Source organism: Rhinolophus sinicus, linkage group LG07 (genome assembly GCF_036562045.2).
Source record: "Rhinolophus sinicus isolate RSC01 linkage group LG07, ASM3656204v1, whole genome shotgun sequence".
Taxonomy (NCBI): domain Eukaryota; kingdom Metazoa; phylum Chordata; class Mammalia; order Chiroptera; family Rhinolophidae; genus Rhinolophus; species Rhinolophus sinicus.
In genome coordinates, this window is record NC_133757.1 from 122729701 (window position 1) to 122753359 (window position 23659).

Genomic DNA, 23659 nt, shown 5'->3' on the forward strand with positions numbered 1-23659 from the left:
GTGACAAAATCAACAAAAAGAGAGGTAGATCAAGAAGGCTACTTTGTGTTTCTGCTGGAAATAAATGGATTACACTATGAACCGGATCTCTTAAAATACACGTGTTTAAGAAAAATAACTTACACCCCTTACTAAAGGCATAAATTAGTTTGGAAGCGTAAAATGTTTGTTTAAGAATAATTTGTTCTCCCAAACCATCTGTCCCGGTGATGTTGCTGTGTATAGTGAAATGTCAGGTTGTGTGGCATACTGAGATTCAACAGGCAGAGGTGGCTTAAGTTACCTCACTTGCCAAACTGCATTTTCTGAAAGTCCAAGGCTTTGCTTAACATTTCAAGAAAATTTTCTTCATTTTATTGCTCTTAGTCTATTTGAAAAGTTAGACACTAGTTACCAACTGCGTAGATCTCTTTTGTGTCCAACGTTGTTAAAACAAATAAAGAAATGCACACAATCCAAAAATTATCTTAGGAAATTTTCCCGGGTGGTCAGACAGTAAACAGAAACTCAGTAGGCATGAATCGTAGGACAAAGAACGTGGATGGGCTTCCACGGGCTACTGGACATGATGTTAAATAGCGGTTCAGTATGGAAGTAGATACCGTGGAGGGAGAAAAGGAAAATGGACCAGAAAGAGAAAACTTCTCCACGCCCCCGCCCCATCCTCCCTGATGAAATTGGCAATGTTTTGGCAGTGATTTCAGAGATGTCAACAAAATGAAAGGAAGAGTAACACTAGGGGACAACAAGAAGACATGCAGGAAGGAATGTATTGCAAGAGCCTAAAGGGAAACACTCCCTTCTCTGCGCTACCCTTGCAACAGCACTGTGACTCCCCTATGCCGCTATCATTAACGTTACAGACTGTAGGAAAAGTCATCAAAAATTTACTGACAAGGAAAAAAAATGAATGGAGCTAGTCACAAATAAAAGCTGTTGTACACTTATTTAATATACTTAACACATCTCAGCAAAGAATGGGTGAATGGGACAATTCTTTCAACCAAACACCCAGGAGAAAATCAGGCTACTACATATTTTCATGGATGTTGTAAAATGGTATAGTCAACATTTTGGAGATTCCTCAAAAATTTAAAGTAGAACTACCATATGATCCAGCAACCCCAATTCTGTATATATACAAAAGAATTTAAATCAGGATCTTGAAGAGGTATCTGCACTCTTATCTTCATTTCATTTTCAAGTTACAATGCCGTAAATTGCTGTATCGATTAGCTAATTCAGAGATAATGTTGAAATCAAGAGTCCTATAGGATATCCATCTCCATGGGAAATAAACGGATTTCAAAGGGAAATTAAATAGACATAGCAAAGATTTGCTTTTAGTCTGATTCATGAAAAATGTATTAGAAATTGTCATTTCCAAAATTATTCTGAAAATGACATTTTAAAAAAATCATTGAATTGAACAATTCAATGAGAATTCAAGATTCAAAGTTTAAGAAACTGCTGACCACTCTATCATCTTAAACATAGTATTAGCAGTGCTTTATCTCTATTTTTATTGGGAAAACAATAAATATTAAGACAAAGTATTCTGTATATATGTACAATGTTGTTCCTTCTTACTTTAAGTCTGGAAAATAATACATCTGGTTAACATCATGACTGCTCTGGAATTCTCATTGAAAACTTTTTTAACAGAGTATTCCAAGAATATCCTTTGTTTCCTCTTACTTAGTAGTTTCAAATCCACTGTAAACAATGGGAGCTTAGCCTTTCCCTCCCCTCCTTAATACCCTTCCTGATAAATCAGAAAGCAGAAACATTTTAAATGATCTGTTTACATATTAGATATTTAGTTTATCAATTATTTCTTCCTCTAGTCATTCTTCCAGAAACAAGCTGGACATCGACTCAGACACAACAGGACTCTTTTTGTCAGCAGTTTCACTGTAAGTTTGCATATGTGCTTAATTGTACAGGATGTACCCAGTGTTGTTGCTATTTCAGTCATGGTTTCTTTACTGGAAAATGAGATCTGTTTTTTGTGAGGCCTGACCATTCGTACTTGATTGCCTGAAGAAACTTGTTTGCTTGAATTCTGTCTAGCGTTTTGGTACTTTCACATTGCCTTAATTGTTCACAGTTTGTGTCAATTATCCCAACAACTTGTCACTCCTTTTAAAAAATGAGAACACAATACTGTAGACAACATTTTAGCATGGTCTTATTAGAATCAAGATGGTCCACAACGTAATATTCACTCACATCATTTGCTTTTGTGTAACATGCGAAGTAAATAAAATATACTTTTGTTCTAACCCTTCCTGTAAGATTTCACAATTGTTTACATCTTATTTCCCCCTAAAAGTTTAGTGTATCCCTTTTTTTCATATCACATCTAAATTCTACGTGTTTTAACCATTACATGGCTGGTATGCATTCATACATAATCCCTCTTTAGATATTAGCAATACCGATTTTACCATAAAAGACAATTTGAATAAAAGTCCTCTTCAAAATGATTAGGGTGTTAAATGATGTCTAAAGCTGCACCTAAAAACTCATTAAAACTGAGCACAGTGTAGCTTTATGCTGTTGATATTCGTATCATGTTTTTATGCATAGTCTTTCCGGTATTGATGGTCATGCAAGTAATCGAATATGTTTTGAATAAATGGCTGCATACCAAATGTTAAGATGCTAATTTCTAAGCTTTATAATCAGTCATGGGGTAACTGGTAGCCCGTGCATTGCATTGTACCTCCATTCCCCTAGCTGTTGTGACACCCACAGCACCTATTTGAACAGGCACTTGTAGCCCAAGGCCATTAGAAGGGGCCTAGACACTGAAAGGTCAAACACCAGCGAGTGGCCATCCTGTAGCTTGTAGGATACAGTTTCTCCAACTGCCAATCACATTCTGGCATGGGTGGCTTTTCTCAATGTCCTTGAGAAAAACTTATATTCTGCATTTAAAAGAAATTATATCCTTCCTCTATATAAATAGCACCACAAAAATTTTAAGTGCCTATAAGTAAACGTTACACTAAAGGAATGAAAAACCAAATCCAAAATACCACACCTGATATAGAAGGGAAAACTCAGAGCAGGGCTTTCAGAGTAAAGCGCAACAGCAAGGCCTTACTAAAGCTGGTGCCACCTCGGGAAACACCCAAGGGGAGACCGCAGAATAGTTCCTGTGGGAAACAGTTAATACAGCCCTCAGAGACACGGATAGGCAAAACCAACAAAATAAAGGTTTAGCTTTAATACTCCTCCGTAAGTGATTGAGAAAATAAATTAGGATATTTAACTATTAAGCAAAGAGATCTGACTTTGAACCAAAGTATCTTTCTTCTAAACAACAACAAAAAGACATAAAATAACTGCCTCTTGAAACATTCTTCTTATTTTTTTCCCACTTGTTTCATGGGATGTCACCAGGTTTTGTTGTAGCAAAGCAACCAAAGTCCACATATGGTTAACAACAAAAAAAACGCATGTGTTGGAAATTTAACTAAATATGCATTGTACCTTATTTGTATTATAATACAGTAAATAGGTGTATGTTTGAATTTAATTATTGTAATATAATCATTTTCTCATATAACACTAATTTCTTTTATACTTTTAAGTATATAATTTTTAAGAGCAGTCTTTCTTATTCAGTGATTTTGAAAAGGCAACATAGAACACTCCAAAAAGAAGAATAGTAACATACGAACTTTATACAATCTGATCATAGTAGGCAAACTTTGGCCTATTTGAAAGTACAATGGTAATGCATAAATATGAAACAATCAAGACTATTGATTTGATATCTTAAACTAACAAGACTGAGCTTTTTATCCCAGTTAGCAACGGTACAAAGCAATTTACAAAAGTGAGTTTTTTTCCTTTAAACAGCCTTACAGTTAGGTCGAACGGCTGGGCCTGTGTTGTTTAAACTCAGTGTGAGAACAACACGGATACAATCTACGAGCACATGGTACTGGATCTATAACTTTATTTCTTAAATAAATGTACGAGAATAACATTTAGTCCGTTAAGTATGATTGGTAACAATGAATATGTGTTTTGTAATTTAAAGCATCTCCGGTGAGCAAAAAGGTGTTTATTATCCCCTATACAATATTTCTACTTTCCACTGTTAACATTTCCTTTGTTCTAATTTTTTTTATGTTGTCTCCTTTGGATCTTAAAATAAATATATTCTGAGATCACAGATAATTACTTAAGTGCGTATTTCTGTTTTGACTCACACTCTGGCCAAGCGTGGAAGCAAAGTATGAAGATAGGGTTGACTGACTTTCCTCCAGAAAGAAAAGGGAAGGGAAAATTCAATATAAACATAGCCATTCAAAACACTATGGATTTATGTACTTCTGAAATCCTGGAAAGAGATGAACGCCACGCAGCCTCCCTGGACAGTGTCTGTCTGTGCTTTGTGCAAGGTGTCGATATGAAATACTCTTCTCTAGATGGCAAGACTTGACTGGAAACATTCTATCTGCCAACGCTCAATTATCCACAGATGATTATTAAATTTGAAAATTAAACAGGACCCTGCCTTCTCTTTTTTTATACTTGTTTTTTTCTTTTTCTCTGAAATTATCTTAATAGTCAAAATACCAGCCAATAGCAGGTAAGTGACAATGCATACTATCTATTGGCTGCTGTAGTCTTGTAAGGTATAGTCTTGCAAATATAGGCCATTTTTGTTATAATCAAGCAGACGTTTTACTTACAATGCTGTGTTTTGTCCTAGTTCAGCAGAAGAATTTGGCATCCATAGAGTTTTATGTATATGTTACTTTCCAGAAATCTGGCACGAGTACTATCACAATGAAATGCATTGCATAGAAATTTTAAAGCATGTTTTCCAAAAGAACAGCATGTTTAGTAACAAAATATATGGCTAAGAAATCTTATTAAAGTGACTGAAGTGAAATTTAGTTTTATTGCCTGAAGAGCGATATAGGAAGAAACTAGATTATATATCCATGAATTATTTTTCTATCTAAAAAAACCTCTTCTTACCTCTGTTCACAAGAGTTCACTAGGGGCCACTCTAAGAGCGTATTTTCATGGGTGGTCCCTCTGATTCCTACCAATCCCAACGTATTTTCAGTTCCATCCTGAGTCCTATCATCTAAAGGAAAAGTCTAGTCTGATCTGACTTTACCAATTACCCAGTTGTTTAATCAAGAGACCTGTGCAATTTCTCACTTTGAAATTCAAATGTCTGGTACTATAAAAATGCAGTCATAATCTTAGACTAGGTAACGTCACTCCCCAAGGAAAGCCCTTAGCCAATTCCTATTCATGAGAAACAAATGAAAAAAAGATGATCGGGCAATTTTTCCAGTTCCCTATGTGTGACTTTCACTAACGTAAGTCTTTACATGTACTCAGCTTTAAAATAATACCCAAAATATTGTTAAAATAGATTTTGGTCCAATACTGATATATATAATATCATAATTGTTTTATTTTCTTTTTCTTATTTAAACTTTTTGTACAAACCTAGTTTCAAAGAAAGTAATTAAGGACTATTCTCTATTTAATATGTTTTTTTGTCAAATATTTCCTGTGTCTAATAAGATGTTAAGCATTGTAGGGATATTAAAAACTAGATTTGGGACAAACAAGTTACATATTATATATAAATCACCTGAAAATAATGTATAATATATGTAATCTAGTCAGAATGCACCAGAATTTGAAAAAAGAGAGATCTGATGAGGAATCAAAGAGAGAACAAGGAATTCCCCTACAAAGGGTCACCCTTTCCTCCCCACACAGAACCTGACACTTGGTAGATACTCAGAAAATACGTACTGAATGAGTCAAGGAGTTTGAGGACGGGGTAATCAAACCTATGTAATGTATCCTGTACTGGACCTAGAGTATAACAGTTACATGAACATGATGAGGAGTTTTATAATCCACAGCTCTGTGGCAACTGTCCAGTTCTGATAAAGATGAGAGAATTCTGACCAAAATCAGAGACATCCCTGGGGCACAGCTGATGGGGAATCATGGCCAATAACCTGAGAAAGACCACGGAGCATGAGCAGAGGATTACAGAAGTCCAAAACAATGTCTTAGCTGTCTGTGCCCTGCCTTGGAATCCTTAGAGATTTAAGGATGGCCGAGATAGACTGATTAGAGAGCAGGAGGAAATGAACATGTCTGCCACTCAGGGATTGAAGTTCTGGGACACTTAAAATGTATCATTCTTAACTTTCCTCTTCTTGATGCATTCTTTTCTTTCTTTTTCTATTGCCTCTCCTGATTCCTTCTTTCTCCATACCTCCCCCATCACACTTACACCAGTAAAAGCAGTATTGGAAATTAAACAGTTTGAAAACAGTTTATTCTGACAGCAATGTTTAAGTGAGTGCTACTTAAAACAGCATGGCCAAGCCTCTTTTGTTCTTGCCTAACTACAGATAAGAAAAACATTCCATACAATAAAAGTAATTTAGTCTGCTCAATGTTCTGGGAATGATATTTATCCAAAGGCCAAATGTCCCATCTTCAGAGCAGAGGCGTCATGCAGTTACGGTGTCATCACAGAATGCAGACCATCTGGGAAAGCAGCCACTTGCCACACCCTTCAGGACACCAGTGCTCACTGCGGGCTTGCTCTTTCACAGCTGGTCGGATGAATGTCCCAGCAGAACTCTTCAGTTAGTTGGCTCTTTCTAGCCCATTCCCCACAGAGGATACAAAAGGCTAGCACCTGTTTGCTTTGAGCTCTAACTAAAGTAAACATAGTCACTGAGCAGGTCCTCAGAGCATGTGGGGTGAAATAGTACAGCCAGGATGCTCAACAGAGGGTCTGTAGATAGGAAGTTTCCAGTGGCTTAAGTTTTTGGACATTGGAACTATACCAACTGAGAAAGGAAAGGAATAAAAGATGTATTTAACTCACTGCAAGTTTGACAGACACAAAAACCTGACTCTTGTTGGAAGACAGTGGAAGACTAATTCTCTTAGGTCAGTTTGGGTTATTTTAATTCTTTCTTCAAACAATTATCTGTAAACCAGTGGCTTTTCCTACTAAAATGAAATCGAATTCATGATTCATGGCTGGATCTTTCATTTACCTTTATTGTCAACAAATTTCCAGAAAACTGCTACATCCTTAGAATTTTTTTCTACTAAGATTCTCTAATCTCAACATATATGAAGTTTTTTTTATTTAAGGTAGAAGTTAAACTTTTATAAGGATTTTAAGGTAATTTTTACTGACTCAAGCTTCCCAAATGTCCATCTCTAAAGAGGGTGATTTGAAAATTCTTCCTGGAGACAGGACATCACTCTTATGTCATGAAAAATAGCAAATTTAAAACCATACTTTGGGGAAAAGGAGAGTATTCTTTTACACTAACGACATGTGGGGATTAATCTGTTTGAGTCTTTTATAGAAAGTAAAGAACACCAACTTTTCTTTCTCCCTAAAATAACCACATTCCCCACTTACCACCCAGGTCTCTTTCTGTGCATATTTATTTTTAACTTGTATTTTAAAATCATAGTTTAGAAAAACATGTGCTCAATGTAATAAATTTACACAATATAGACAAGTTAAAAAAGAAAAAAATACTTGAAAACCCTATCACCAAAAAATAAACACAAGTAAATTTGAGAAATAATCAATCTAGACTTCTCGCAATTGCTGATGTAAGAATAGCTGTCTATCTCTACCTGCGCTATAGGTACATGGATAGACAGATGCAAAGCCTGACAGAAGCTTTATGATAAAGTATGTATACTGTACAGACTGTTTACTAACCCATTTCATTCAACATTTTTTTATGTAAGTAAAATAGAACTACATTATTTATTTTGATATTAATCATAACATGACAACTTTTTACAATTTTTCCATTACTGGGTATTAATTTGTTTTCTAATCTGATAGGTAAAAAATGGTATTTCATTATTTAATGTAATTGCCTTTCTTTGATATTTAGTCAAATTGGAACACTTTCAAAATGTTAATGACTATTTATTTGTATTTACTTGTTTGTGAAATTACCTATTTAAGCTCTATGACATTTTATTCTGTTTACTTTTGTTCTTAATAATTTAAGGCTATTTATATATTATTGATATTAAGCTCTTCCTATTCTATGTCTCATAAATCACATGCCTAGGCTCTCATTCACTACGTGGAATTGATGCATATACAGCAGTCTCCCCTGGTCTGCAGAGGATGTGTTCCAAGGCCCCCCATGATGCCTGGAGCCATAGATCATACAGAACCCTATGTATACTGTGTTTTTCCCTATACACACATACTTATAATAAAGTCTAATCTATAAGTTAGGCACCATAAGAGATCAACAACAACTAAATAAAATAGAGCGATTATAACAATACACTCGAACAAAAGTGATGTGAATGTGTTCTCTCTCTCAAAATATCTCACCGTACTGTACTCTTGTGATGATGTGAGATGATACAGTGCCTCTTTGATGAGTTGAAGTGAGGTACTCAGAACAGCATGCAATTTAAAACTTATGAATTGTTTACTTCTGGAATTTTCCATTTAATATTTTTGAACTGCAGTTGACTGCGTGAACTGAAACCATGGAAAGTGAAACTGCAGATCAGGAGCTACTAATGCATGGGTGTGAATATGAACAATAGTGTTTATTATTTTCATGAATGGAATTTTCACTTTAGATCATATGCTTCTTTATGGAAGACTGCCTGATATTATGCTGTTACATACAGATTATACATTCTCTTACATTTTGGTGGGAAAAGAACAGGGTCTATTAAAGTAATTTATTATAGTATACTGTGTAGATACAAGAGATGGCAGGGGCAGTGGGAGGAAAGAGAGATTGAGACAAGAGTGAAAAGAGAAAATACTACCTACAGGAATTTTTCCCAATTGGCTTGATACTTGAATTGTTATTCTCAGGAAAGCACAAGGCTTGTAAGTACTCAGCTTAGAATTATAGTTTTATCACTTGTTACCAACCTTTTTTTCTCCTATAGTGTGCAAACTCTCAGTCCCAATATGCTGATCTGTGTCATTATTTGCCTCACAAAAGCCACAGGTTGAGCTTCAACTGACAGAACTGTCAGTGCACAATAGTTAGTCCTCGATGGTACATGTAAAAAACCAGAAGAATGATTCATTTATATATGATGAGAAATATCACCATTCAGCAACCAGACTATCTCATCACTTTCCCAAAGATGTATGATCACACTGTGGTCAGAAGTATCAAAACAAGATGGGGTGGGGGGCTAATTCCTTGATTGTGTCATATAATGAGTGTCACTACTGTATAATTAATGCTAGCTGGCTCCCTTACAATAACATGGCCAATACATCCAAATAGGTCTCACAAGGCATTAGTATTCTCAGAAAGGCACACCATCTCTGGCTCTATGGCGCTATGGCTTTTTTCCCCCAAGTCTTCTATGGCTGACCAAACCCATTCTGATTGACATCCCCACTTTTTAGAGAATTTAGGTTACCATCTACCCCTCTATCCTAGGAATCATTCTTTTAAAAAAATATATCTTTACATAGCTCTGTTCTAATACATTATTTAAAGTTTAATCGCTATCAGAGTACCCTGTCCTTTCTAAAGTATTGTGGTTGCCTCATGTTATCTCCCAAATATCACTTAAAATAAAATTTCTAAAATATAAACCTAACCTTCATTATTAGTCGTAACAGAAAAAATTTTAAATTCCTGTTGTGTGATGCCAGAAAATAGTCATTAGACAATAACTGCAATATTTAACAACATATTTAGATAAGCAGCCAAATTTGATCAATACTTTATAGTATCAGCAATAGTACAGCAGCATAGTATAGTCAAGTATAGTATACTATAGCATAGTATACGAGTATGTACAAACTGTTTTAAATAAGGTACATTCAAAGAGTGAAAAATAAAACAATTTCTGCATAAAAATATCAAAATATAGGGATACTCAGTGATAAGATTGCATTTTTCAGAGCCCAATCTTTTAAACTGTATTAATGTTACTATTTTTTACTTATTAAATCATGTAAAAAATTGTTCTTTGTTTCTACAAATACTGGCTGATGAATCATATGGTGACAAGCTGAGATTTGACTATTACCTTATTTTTCTCCATTCATCTGACAGAGACTGTAACGAGTATTAAGGGGTCAAAAGTAAAACACCTAGACACAGAACAAAATTCTGAAAAAGGGAAATCCTGGGTCACCAATTTCGGAGTAACTGAGGCTTGGCACATAGACACAGTATTTTCTGAATGATCTACAGGGACTCTTGTCTCCACATACACTAAACCCAACTCTTTCAATTGGTCTCGAGTTTCAGGGAAACTTAGATTCTACTGGTTAAATACACTTTCAAGCTGATTTCTCCATTCGCACATTAAAAATAATGTGTGCTGCCCCAGGTTCAGGTGTTCTGGGTTTTTAAAAATATGCAGTAAATTTGATAATTAACTTTTGGATAAGGAAGCTGCAGGATATAGAACACACTTCAGGAAGAAAAAACTACGCGTGGTGTTAGCAGAATGGGACGGCTGCCCAGAACACGTCCCCTGCTGTAAGATTAGTTTGGGAATTAGGGATTTACAGTGCTTACCCCCATCTAGAGGGGACTTGGCACTATTCCCTAAGACTGCAAAGATAAATTGGTGGGAGTGAAAGAAATCAGTAAAGGCCGGAGACGGCTGGAAAACAGGCTTTCCTGTCACTAAGTCATGATGTTGTAAAGAGTTCTGAAATCAACCTAGATTGCAGCCTGGGAAAGAAAGATGGTTCCTATGTGAACAATAATAGCACTGACCAATTCAGTCTCCTCGCGGTTCACCTGAGAAACATAATATGAAAGTCCATGTTGGGAGAGCACGTGATGGTAGGTCATCCACTCAGCACGAAGCTCCATGGAGTATCTCCTGTCATTGCCACGCATCAGTGGAGTCTCATTGAGAGTAAGACTGGATGAGGACAATGGCGGCCACAGTGAATGGTGACAATGGATGACAACGCGCGCATGACAGCAATAACGAATGATGACAACGGTGAAATGGAAACGATTAGAAGACTTTCGCAGGACGCAGGAAAATTATAATTATCTTCAAAAAGCATCTGAATATGTGAATATAAATGGCACAGATATGAGACACTGGCAAAGAATTCCTTTCGAATGGAAATCCATCAGAATTCACTTTCATTCAAAACTAAAGTAAAACAAAAAAGATTGCAACATAGGAAAGTAGTTTCTAAAAGCTACTGTAAAAGCAAAATGCTTGAATTCCTAAAGGGGATTATGTATATTAAGTAAAATAAAGCAGTACTTATGGTTTCCCTGGAAATTCCCCGCTCCTGTCCCTTGACTTCACTCTTGATTTCTTATTTGGCTCTCCGTTGTCCTCCTGTCCCCTCCTATGAGGGAAAATTCCAATTTAATACACATCATTAATGGTCTCATTTTCAATACTTCAGTGTAGCAGACATATGTGATTTATTATGGTTTGCCTTTATGTCTTCCTTCCTTCCTTCTCTCCACTATTTTTATTTCTCTTCTTTCATTCTTTCTTTCCCTCCTTCCCCTTCCTCCCATCTGTCTTCTTTCTTCTCCTTCTCTTTCTTTCTCCCCACCTCCATGCCCTAGAAGAGGTCCAGGAGGTCAAAAAAGCCTGCATCTCCTCAAGTCACAGACATTCATACTGAAGAACTTATCTTGGAAATATAAGGAAGGAGAAAAAAGAAAGAAAAACCTCCAACTCGCAACCTAACAGGTGCCAATTTGATCCCAGCTCCTGCCTGCGGAGCTCCTCAGTTGGCTTTTTCTCCACACTCAGAACAACAAATTTCAGGCCATGGTCACACAAAGCTGGCCCTGTTACAGGTGTCAGTGGATTAGGCCTGTCCCAGACTTGCCTGGTATTCGGTGCCCATGGCCTCCAGCTTTCAGGGAGTAACAAACTGAGTTGATTGCAGAAGCAGGATTAAAAGTTCAGCGCTCAATCCCAGGCTGATGTTAAGGACATTTCATTGCAAGCGAGCGTAATCTTTGAGCCAGATAAACACGTGACTCAAATATAGGAAGGATTGTAGCTCTAACACTCTGCTGTGACAAGCAGTGACTTCTAATACTGACTACTCTGTAATATGATGTGACGCACTACGATAAAATCTTCATAGAAATGTTTACACTAATATTTTAAAAAGCCTTTAATAGATGTTTCCTTCAGTAGCATGCTGGCTTTTTCAGAATCAGCAGACGTGGTATTTGTGTTTATTGCCTGATAATAGATAAAAATTTTCTTTACACTTCTACTATGCTATCAGGGAAAATAGCAGGACTGGATTTGTGTGACCACGGCACAGTGTTGATTTTCTTATATGTGAGCAAGGGTAAATGGTAAGAGACGACACGCACCTCTCAACCTCCACACCAAAGCAGGATAAAAGGCAGATCTGAATTAAAATATCTACAATCTCATGAGATGAGTAAGTTCAGAGGATCTAACATAGAACATGGTGACTAGAATTAATAATACTCTACTGTATACTTGAAATTTGCCCAGAGAGTAAACCTTAAGTTTTCTTATAAAACAACAACAACAAAAAGTTACTGTGTGAGGTAATGGAGTTAATAATTATGTTCGTGGAAATCATTTCACAAGGTATACATATACCAAATCACATTGTACACTTTAAATATATTACAATTTTATTTGTCACATATACTTAAAGAAAACTGGAAAAAAATTAAAATCAGTTCCATCTTCATTTCCCCACCTCTCTCTAGGGTTGACAGATAAAATATAGGCTGACAAGTTAAATTTGAATTTTACCTAAACAAGAAAGAATTTTTAGTACAATATGCCATATTTATACCAAAAATACTTATTTTTAAAAAAGCAAATTTAAGGCACAGTCTTACATTGTTTTTCCTCTGTGAAATCTGGCTCTCCCACAATGCAACATACCTCTCCCAACTATTCCCTTATCCTGTTTTTGTCTTCTTGCACTTATCATGCCATCTGGTATTACACTGCGCATTCATTTCTTACTGGGTCATTGTCTGTGTTCCAGCACTGAAATGTTAGCTCTATGGAAGTGGAGATGTTTCCATTTGTCTTTCACTGAAGCTCAAGCACCTAGAACAATACCTAGACTATAATAGTTGCTCAATAAATACTGAATGAATTTATTGAATTAATGAACAGAACATCTATCTCAAAAACCCATTTCTTTTCCATTAGATATGCAAACAATTCATATGAATAACTAAATATAGTTGCTATTTGTCTTTACTTTTGATGTTTTCCCCTAGTTCATTGGTTGAAACAATTCAAAGATATGAATATTTGTTGAGTATTTACTATGCTCCTGCACTCTAAGTTTTGTATACATAATACCCATGAAAACCTTTTGAAATTGGTACAATTTTTACTCCTAGTTTACAGTCAGAAACATGAAGCTTAGTAAATAATTATGTCCAAATTCACGTAATCTAGTTATTAAGCAAGACTTGAGACCTCATTTAAAACTGTTCATGGGGTAAAAACATTTTCTTAGTATTTATTTTATGCTCTTTTATTTTATGTTATTATCTTGTAGTAATGGGAAGTTAAAAGATGCATGAACAATACTCTTGCATTTTTTAAATGATTTAGTTTTACAAATCCTGTGTAATATACTGGCAAAAAGTAGGAAAGAAAAATTAGTAGCTAACAACTTAAATGAATCTTTGATAAAAGATTAAAAGCAATTTAGCACTTCATTTTCCAGAGGTGAATTATATGGCTCTTTAATTAATTTTTCTTCACAAATTATAAATAATTATAGTATTAAACAATACAATTTCACAAGAGTTTTCATTTGGAGTTTTACTAATGCAATTTTACATACATTCAGAGAAAATGAGAAGAGAGGGCAGCAGTATGTTTTCTTATGTTATTTAATCTTCTACAGGCTTCCATCCAAACTAAGCAACTAAAATGAAACACAGCTTCCCTTCCCAAGAGGGTTTCACTTGTTCCTTTCCTCGCCTCCATTCCCTCTACCCCCTTGCCTTTCTTCCTGTGCTTATGACTTTCCTTCTCTTTCCTTCCACCCACAGGCACTTTTGAAATCGCCTCAGATGGGAGGGTGAGATCAGAAATGTGTCCATAGAACTCTCTACACGCCGATCTGGCAGACATTCAACACAAACGCAATTAGAGGGCTTACCCTTGCATGAAATATTTGCTTTCCTGAGAGTCACCAACTTTAAGCTTTAGGAATGCTGGGGCATAGTGTTTCTATGTCAGAGCTAGGATGCTCAACTGCTCTTTCCTCAAAATTATTGTTTTTAAAGTTTGCATACAGTATCAAAGTGTCACCAAGCAATACATAGGAAAGCATGGATTTTATTAAAATCCACTTGGACAACTGCAAACAACTGCATCTGTCATTGGTATTCTTTGGCCAGAGTTTTAGAAGTGATAGCACACCCACTCAGAGGTACTTATGAGCATTGTTCACACTGTAAATATCGGACATTAAGATGCACCATGCATGGGGCTCAGAGCTGTGTGAAGCTCCAGAGCTCACCTTCAATGATGGACATGAGCAACGAACCAGGAAATTGTAGACTCACTGATAAAGGTGCTCAACCGTTCTTATACCTCTATACTGAACAACAGCCACAAGTAAAGGAAGGCTAAATAGAATATTTGTTTGTTTTGCTTTGGGCAAGGATGAAAATACTTCAAATATACAAATTTGGTCAACCCATTGATACTTGGAGAGAATACACAAACACATACACACACACCATATGTTGGTTAAGTATTTAAGCTCTGAAATCTGGAAAAAAAATGTTTTTTTCACCCTAAATCAGTTAAAATGGTTATAGTATTAGGGAGTCATTGGTTTCAGTCATCGTATTTTATTCTATATTGTATCCTTGAAACCTAGTCTTACAAATTGTTGTTCAATAAACATTTGTTGAATAGAGGCTTAATCATAATGTATAGAATATTAAGAAATGTTATGCAATGTTAATGTATATATAGAAGTCTTGGATCTTCCTCAAAACAGAGAACAAAATGAATAGACAAACACCAAAAGTGTTCTAAAAATAAATAAAATGTATTGGGTATTCAGAATGTGCCAGACAAACCACTAAGGACTTTGAAAACATTAACTCATTCAATCTTCACAGAATTTGATACGTAAGGAAGTTTTGTAAGTGAGAAACTGAGGCTTAGAGGGTTTAAAGTGGCCCAATACCACATGTAGTAAGGGGTATGTATTAGATTGGGACAATCGTAATTGCGGTTTAAAAAGTTAAAAAGAATTGCAAAACCGCAATTACTTTTACACCAATCTAATATTAGCTTCCTGTAGCCACTGTAACAAACTGTCACAAACTTGGTGGCTTAAAATGACAAAAAATGTATTATATTTTCTCAGAAGTCTAAAATAAGTTTCCCTGGACCAAAATAAAGATGTTAGCAAGGCTGTGTTTCCTCCAGAGGTTCTAGGAAAGAATCTCTTCCTTGACACTTCCAGCTTCTATGGCTGCTACAATGTTTCCCCCAAAAATAAGACCTAGCCAGATGACCAGCTCCAATGCATCTTTTGGAGCAAAAATTAATATAAAACCTGGTATTATATTATGTTATATTATACCAGGTCTTAAATTGTATTAAAATAAGACCTGGTATTATTATATTATAGTACATTATATTATTAAGACCAGGTCTTATATTAAAATAAGACCGGATTTCATATTAATTTTTGCTCCAAAAGACACATTAGAGCTCATGGTCCAGCTAGGTTTATTTTCAGGGAAATACAGTAACCTTCCTTGGCTTGGGGACACATCACTCCAACCTTCAAAGCAGCATCTTCAAATTGCGCATTGCTCCATCTTCACAACACCATCTTGTGTGTGTGTGTGTGTGTGTGTGTGTGTGTGTATGTGTGTCTAATATCCCTCTGCATGTTTCTTATTAGGTCACTTGTGATGGCATTAGGACCCACCCACATAATTCGATAACCTCCTTGTCTCAAGATCCTTAATTTACTCATCTCTGTGGTCACTTTACCATATAAGATAACATTCACAGCTTCCATTGATTAGAACCGGATATCGTTTAGGGGCTATCATGCAGGCCAACACAGGGTTACAGCTAGGATTTGAATAGGCAGGCTACCTCTTGGGCCTTTTCTCTTAACCACTATGATAGACCGCATCTCCAATAGGTAACTTTTATCTAGAGAGAAAGGAAATACAATGGACAGGAACTTTAACAAAATGGTGGGGACTATTAGATATTTTCAGGAAGGGAGACAACGTAAAACTGGCATTTTCAGACAGATTGTGGTACTGTGGTTTGGAGTATGTCGTAAAATAGAGAGACTGATGTTGGAGTCTAGGAGAGCAGGTAGGAAATCACTGCAATCGGTTATGCACAAAATGACAAGGACCTGAGCCAAGGTGGTGGTGAACGAAGTGGAAAGTTTGGGCAGGAGATATGGAAGAAGAAATGGCAAGACTTGTGACTAAGTGGATCAGAAGGACAAAAGAGATGGAAGAACTTTTCACTCATTCAGCAACATTTAGAAGCACTGTCTACATGCCAGCCGTTGCTTGGGGCCAAATATAGAGAATTCAATCACAGTTATTAACTTCAATAAGTGCCATAAAAGATCAGAACAAATAAACAGATGATTAAAATAGAGTGCGGTGGGAATGATCTCACAGAGAATGTGAGAACGCAGTCAAAAAGGACTGCGCGAATGGGTGTGCGTGTCACGGAAGGTGTTACGTTTTAGGTTCTTCCAGAATCAGGCTTAATGCAAAGATTCCAGTCCAAGTAGTACGTGAGGTCAGAAGACACACGTAGGAGAATGAACAGTGCAGACAGGGAAGAGAAGGAGGTCAATAAAGCATCATTTTCAAGCCAGTTATCAGCGTAACTGGAGCTCAGTCTCTGGGAGCCAGTGTAGAAAAGATGCTACAGCATTATCCCATCCAGGGCTGGGGTTGCTGGGTGGTTTACACACCAAATCCCAATGAAAACTCGAAAATCGAGTTGTCGTAGTTGTCATAGAGGTGCCATGGCATCTGGCTAAAAACAAATACTTATTTGTCTCATTTAAGTCTTACTTTAATAGCCCTTAAAATAAGGTTTCAGTAATGGTGAAATGTTCTTATTTCATAACACTGGGAAGAAAGAGATTTATAAATCCCGAGAATGCATCGGGAACATATAATCCAATAATTATGTATCGATGTATCACAGAGTCTCTAGCTCTCTCATTAGGAATGTATTTATTTATTTTTCTGTTTCCCTAAGGTGGCCCCTAACTTGGGCTACACTTGCCATCATCCACTCTTTGGCATTCTAATTCTTACATTCTAATTCTTACAACTGACTGAGCAAATAAGGCAGCAAATATTTAAGTTAACGTTCATTTCTCTTTTACTTCATTGCTTCAGAGGTTCCATAGAAAATTAAAAAATTTTTTTAAAGATTTTAATTAAAATGTAGCTAACATACAATATTATATTAGTTTCAGGTGTACACCATAGTTATTCTACATTTATTTATACATACCTAAAGAAGTGATTGCCGTAAATCCAAAACCATCTGACACCAGACCATTCTATCGCAATATTATTGACTATATTCCCTACGCTGCATATTACATCCCCATGACTTACTTGTTTTCTACCTGGACAGTTGAACTTCTTATTCCCCTTCACCTTCCCCTCCACCTTTTACATTTTTCAATTATAGTTGATATTCAATGTTATTTTATATTGGAAATTTTTTACTTCTATTTTGAAGGGAGGATGATTCCACAATATGACACATACAAATTTTAACTAGATTTCTACAAATAGCCACAGGACTAAGAAGACCCAGTGGGCTTATGCGGTCGGATCTTGTTTCCACCTGAGTGGGCCTGGTCTTCCGGCAGCAGATGTGAACGCCGCAGGCCCTCCCTGCACCTCTGGCACCGCTGACTTCCCACTCCCTGCCCTGCGTGCACTTCAGTGGCTTAGCTGACTAGTGGAGGGTTAGCTCCTCAGGATTCTTATCACCTGCAGTTTTTATAGACTGTGCAGTAACGAAAATAGAGAGGCGTTTGAACCCCCTGACATGGAAACCTTCAAGAAGCTATGGAATGTGGTCACTGGTATTTCTGGTATCTTTTAAATGTCAAGAGAGCAGAATTTCTCCTGTCAGTTGTCACAGTAAGGCTAACAATTAAAGCCATCTGCTCTTCATTTCACTCCCCAAGGGCATCTTCCATTTTTCACCAACTTCCTGTTGTTGACAGCACAGTTCCTCCCAATTTCTCTCTGAAACTGTGAGGTCACCAGCAGGCTCAGGCCACTCAGTGAACTGCTGGTTTGGTCCAACCCCCAAGTGTCCTTTTGCCCCAGGAGCTGCAGCCTCCAGGGACTGGGACCCAGCAGCAGATACAGAACACGGTGCATGTGGGCGCCTCCCCCAGCAGTACTGATGAGGGCCGTGGGCACGCTTGGGCCAGGACCACCATCACAGCTTTGCTTGGGAATTTATTTAAGAAGACAGACACAAAGAAAGAAAAAGAAGAAATAGGAAGTGGGGGCAGAAGGAGGCAGGAGGTTGACAGGAAGGAAAGATGGAAGGAAGGGAGGGAGGGAGGGAGGGAGGGAGGGAGGGAGGGAGGAAAAGGAAAGAAAAGAAAGAAAAAACAAAAGATTGCGAGAGAAGGCAAAAAAGAAAAGCGAATCTGTTCATTTGTAATTCAGGCTTGTGATTTTACTGTCTCTGATGGTGTTATAATATTTGTCAATAACAAATTCTACATGCCATTACTATAGTGTTTATCTTAATAGGATGGTGGCAAATGGAAAAGAGCACAAAGTAAATGGAGCACGTTTATAGATTCCATAGACGGTGTAGGAAACCTCAAAGGTGAACTGACTACAATGACTCAAACCAATAATTTTGCTGATTAATGTACTCTAGGGGTATTCCTTTTTTGTTGTGATTAAAAACAATTAAAAAGCATCCCATAGCCAAGAAGAAAATTACCCCACAGTTCTGGGGATATATTTCTTTTGCTGTCTGATATCTAAGGCCATCAGATATTGTATACTTATTAAAATTGTGAATTCATAATACCAAATTTGAATTACCTTATTTATCAACCCAATCCAGACAAAAACAAAGTTTCCAGAAATTCTTTCATCATGAAGATCACATATAGGCTAGTGAAATTTCAAGTAGAAATGAAAAAATACTTTATCAGATTTGTTAATAGGCTTTTCAGTTTCATGTGCACATTTCAAACCAGAGCAAATGAATACATTTTAAGGAATACTTCTCTGTGTCTCTATGGACAGCAGAATCCAACAAATCACTTCAGGGCTCCAGACATGTAGTGTTGGCCTAGTACAGACAGAGTTTGGTTTACTTTGGATTAGCAAATTAGTCACTTGAGAGGTTCATTAATTTAGGTCCTGTAGGTACAGTTCAGTAAATTGCTGCTGTACCTTTTCATAATGTAATACCCACGTGAAGGGTTGTGTAGTTAGCCTGTTTGGCTCATTAAAAAGAGAGTATAGTAAACATCCTTCATGTAACAGTCTCTGGATATTTCTGAGCTCATAAAGCACAGAGTGCCAACACCATGTGTGAGGTTTAAATTTGTGTCAAATCATGTCTACTTTACACAGTTTTTGAAAACACGGAGCTGAAATCACAAACGTCAACAAGACTTCCAAAGCACTTCTGTTCTACACACTTCCAGAATGTGAGAGGCCCAGACGATGCTTTTCCCTAACAATCATCATTTTCATTTGTAAGCTAGCTCAACATTGTTACAATTTGTTTTCTAGATCCTTCTTCAGAACATACCAAAAAACGACCCTCAGTCTAAGAAAGAAGAACGTTTTTCTTAAACACGTCTGAAGACATACTTTTGAATAAACTCTATCTTTGGGAAAGCAACACTACAGCAACTTCAGGGTCAAAATAAGCTACATAACCATTTATATTGATATAAATGTTTTTTCTCACCTTGTATTTCTAGAAAAAAATGATAAAATACCATGGCCCCTTCCCTAAGCCCCAATTGTAGAAGAGACAGAAATGCAAGAGAATCATTAATGAATCCTGAAAATTTAAAAATAAATAAATAAATATTGTAAAAAGAAGAAAATTCTGGTGAGTACTAGCAATGAGGGAGGTATAAAAGGGGAATGAGCATTTGCATGAAAGGGAAAGATAATATACATATATATAAATAACCCAAAAAGTTAAAAATGAAAGGGGTCTTGCACAAATGATGATAGTTGGCCTTGAGAGAATGTGATTAACTCACCTCTCTGCACTTGACATCCAAAGAAGTAAAAAATAAAAATAAGAGTCCAAGATCTGAGACTGAGTCCATATGTTTACCTAACTTCTTTCTTAATATCAAATGAAAACAGAAAAACAAGAGTAAATTAATATTAGTTCTAGAGAACAGAAAGGGAGCCATTAGTGGAATTTCTGGAAGATAAAAAGCAGATGAGATCAAATTAACAACAAAACAAACAAATAAAAAAACAACTAGAATAAAGATCTTGTGATTAGCAGAAGCGTCAAAAGAATAGACTATCATCAATTTTTTTCCATTCAAGTCCTATGACCATGTCAGAGTGCCGACATTGAGAAGCAGGAAATGCATGCAGACCATGGGTTGTTGGTACCATAATATGATGATTCCTCTACCAACATCAATATATGGACAACATTCAGCTAGTGTTTGTTACATGACACACAATCTACATGGAAGAAGGCCATTCATGAGTCTTTATGCACTAAGAAACAACTGATAATAACAGGTAAAGATAGCTAGATTCATGGAGAAATTCTTATCAGTGGATACTGAAATGACAGTCAAAAGCAGTATTTGTCCATCATGACAGACCCTTATCAAGTTAGGGATGCAAATAAGCAAACTCTTATCAGAGTATCTCTTTTACACATGACATAAGGATCGGCCTTTTCAGGAGGCGAATTCATTCTTCTAGATAGCTCTCCCTTTAAAAACACTTCCGTATAGCCCCTGCCGTGACTTGAACAAGATGAGAACTGTACCTTCACATTTCTCAGCACATTTCAGAGAGGTCACATTAGGACTTTCCATCAGAAATACCCTTGGTTTAATATTGTCTCTGAATTGGTTTCATCCCCTCAGAACCACATTGGGGCCTTCACTGGAATTCATATTAATTTATAGGTGAATTTGAGCAGAAATAGAACTTTTACAATGTAGAGTTTTCTGATTCAGGAACATAATATGTGCTTCCATTTAATCAGCAAAACCAGATGGACACAGTTAAAGAAATGTCTCTAATGTTCGCCCTTAAGTATCATATTCCCTGCTGGTTTTGGATAAATACTTATTTGCAAGCCTGACCCTGAAAACCTCCCTGTTTCAGTCTGTCTTCCCATTCTGTGGCAACCTTGAAAGCTGTATGTTTAAGATGGCAACACGTCAAGACCCAAGAAGCCTGGAGTCACGGCTTGGGGGAGAGGTGCCAAAAAGAACCTCCTAATGCATTTCAAACTGTGAAGTGAGCGAGCAGTAAACCTTTATTGTACTAAGCTACCACGATCGGGGGATTTGCCTGCTGCTGCAGCATGGCCTGTTCTACCATTTCGATTCCAAAAATGGATTTCAGCACCCTGAAGGAGAATGCTGAGGTAACGACCCTAAAACACAGGGCACGGACTTCGCACCCAGGTGGAATAAGCATGGGAACTGATCTGAGAGGCTTAGCAGTTGACAATCTATGTTACACAGTGGCAAAATGTTTGGCTAAGCTGTCTGCTGCAATAACTTGAGAGGCAGACCATGTGCCTGCTGAGTGAAAAGCTCTAGGGGGAAAGGGTGGAAAGTAGCATATTCGTGTGTTTTAACTCTTGTTGGCTGTGTTTCACAAGTTATTGCAGGAAACACATGAGTTTGGAGAAGAATTGTCTAGTTTGCATATGATTGTCTTAGGGAAAAAGAGTGGGACATTGTAAGGTTAGAAATTCTAGCTGCTTCTAAACCCAAAGGGATGGGAAATGAATTTTTAAGGAAGCTATAAGCAACACTGTCCAGTAAAATACTTCTCAATCAAATCAAGTGAATCAAGGAAAAGACGTGATGAAGGGTTAAGAGTATGCCCTCCTCATCTAATTTGTTTCCAGAAAGGCTGAAGTAGTTGTCTTTAAGTTGAAAAAGAGAGGATTGGAGGCCAGGAAAAAAAAAAAAAAAAAAAGCGAAGAAATGAACTAAATAGGTGACTGCCCTGAGAGAAACCAACACTCAACCCAATAACAGAGTGCTTTATTACCTCATAGGATATTTAATTTTGTGTCAACTTGGCTGCGCCACGGTGCCCAAGTATTTTGTCAAATATTTTTCTGGATGTTTCTGTGAAGGCGTTTTTAAGTGAGATTAATATTTAAATCAGTGGATTTTGAGCAAAGCAGATTACCCTCCACAAGGTGGGGGGGCCTCATCCAATCAGTTAAAGGCCTTCATAGAACAAAGACTGACCTCCTTCAAGTAAGAGGGAACTTTACATTTCAATAAATAAAGGATTTAGTGAATAAATGAATGAATAAATGTGCTACTCTTTGCGGCCTCCACAAGGGACTTTAAACATCAAATGAACTTTGGTCTACACTAGCCTATGTAAACCCTGAGAGACAACTACTTGGTAGATGAGGCTTTGTTAAGAGGTGCCCTTTCTGTTTATGGCCAGGGAGGCAAGTTCATCATATTGTTAAAACCATCTTTCCCTTATACGTAAGTTAGTTTGCTGATTAAGAATGGAAAGATCCAAGATGAGTTAGAAGAAGTTTAATACTCGAAAACACCTCCAATCCTCAACCTAAAAAATAATAACGCCTCCACTGTACAGCTCCTATGTCCACATATCCTGCAAAAACTATTAGGGATGCAAAAGCACTGGAACCCTACATGACAGTGCTTCCCAATTCCCTGTCTGCAAACCCAGAATGCTTCTGCAAGGTCCAACACAGGCTACAGGATCTGATCCATTATAATTTTCTGTTCATACTGCTCTCATGTGAAGTATCTTAGTTCTCTTCCCCCTCATTACAAACTTCTTTTATTCTCAGGAAATATTTTTCGCTCAGTAAAACTTCTTGCTAATTTTGTTTTGTTTTGTTGTGGTAGAGGCCCATCACAACACAAGGTTTTAGAAAAGTGTGGAACAAGAGGATGGGGGACCAAGCGTGAGAGAGGAAAAGGAAAGAAAGTGTCTTCCTTTTAAGATTAAGGTCTGATTCCCATTAGAACCATGTTTTTTATTTCTTTTAGTCCCTGGAAACATAAGACCAGCAGTTATTTTAATGGATGATCTAATTCATGCCACTGCCTCCAAGAAGAATAAAATCTAAACCATATAAGATAAATAATAGCCTAGCCTATTCCTAAAATTGTCCAAAGGAAGACATTCCACAAATTTTTGTCTCCAAATTCATATAAAGAAGTTGATTCTTGCTATTAACTTAAATTCTATTTTTTCACTTTTCTCATCTCTTCCTCCCTCCCTCCCTCCCTCCCTCCCTCCCTCCCTCCCTCCCTCCCTCCCTCCCTCCCTCCTTCCTCCCTTTCCTTCTTTCTGTCTTTCTTTTT

The 23659-nt window shown here is 36.9% G+C and overlaps 1 long non-coding RNA gene across 2 annotated transcripts in view; it reads right to left on the reverse strand.

Moving 5' to 3' along the window:
• The window catches only part of LOC141572760 (uncharacterized), a 323171-nt gene that overhangs the window by 26513 nt on the left and 272999 nt on the right, over positions 1-23659 (reverse strand). Inside the window, exons 4-5 of one of the 2 annotated variants that reach the window (XR_012498227.1) lie at positions 11308-11395; positions 10029-11098 (exon numbers count right to left, since the gene is read on the reverse strand). The exons of the other annotated variant lie outside the window; for it this stretch is intronic. This is a non-coding gene — a long non-coding RNA (uncharacterized LOC141572760). Of the gene's footprint in view, positions 1-10028; positions 11099-11307; positions 11396-23659 lie in introns of those variants that run through there. 2 annotated transcript variants of the gene reach the window in all.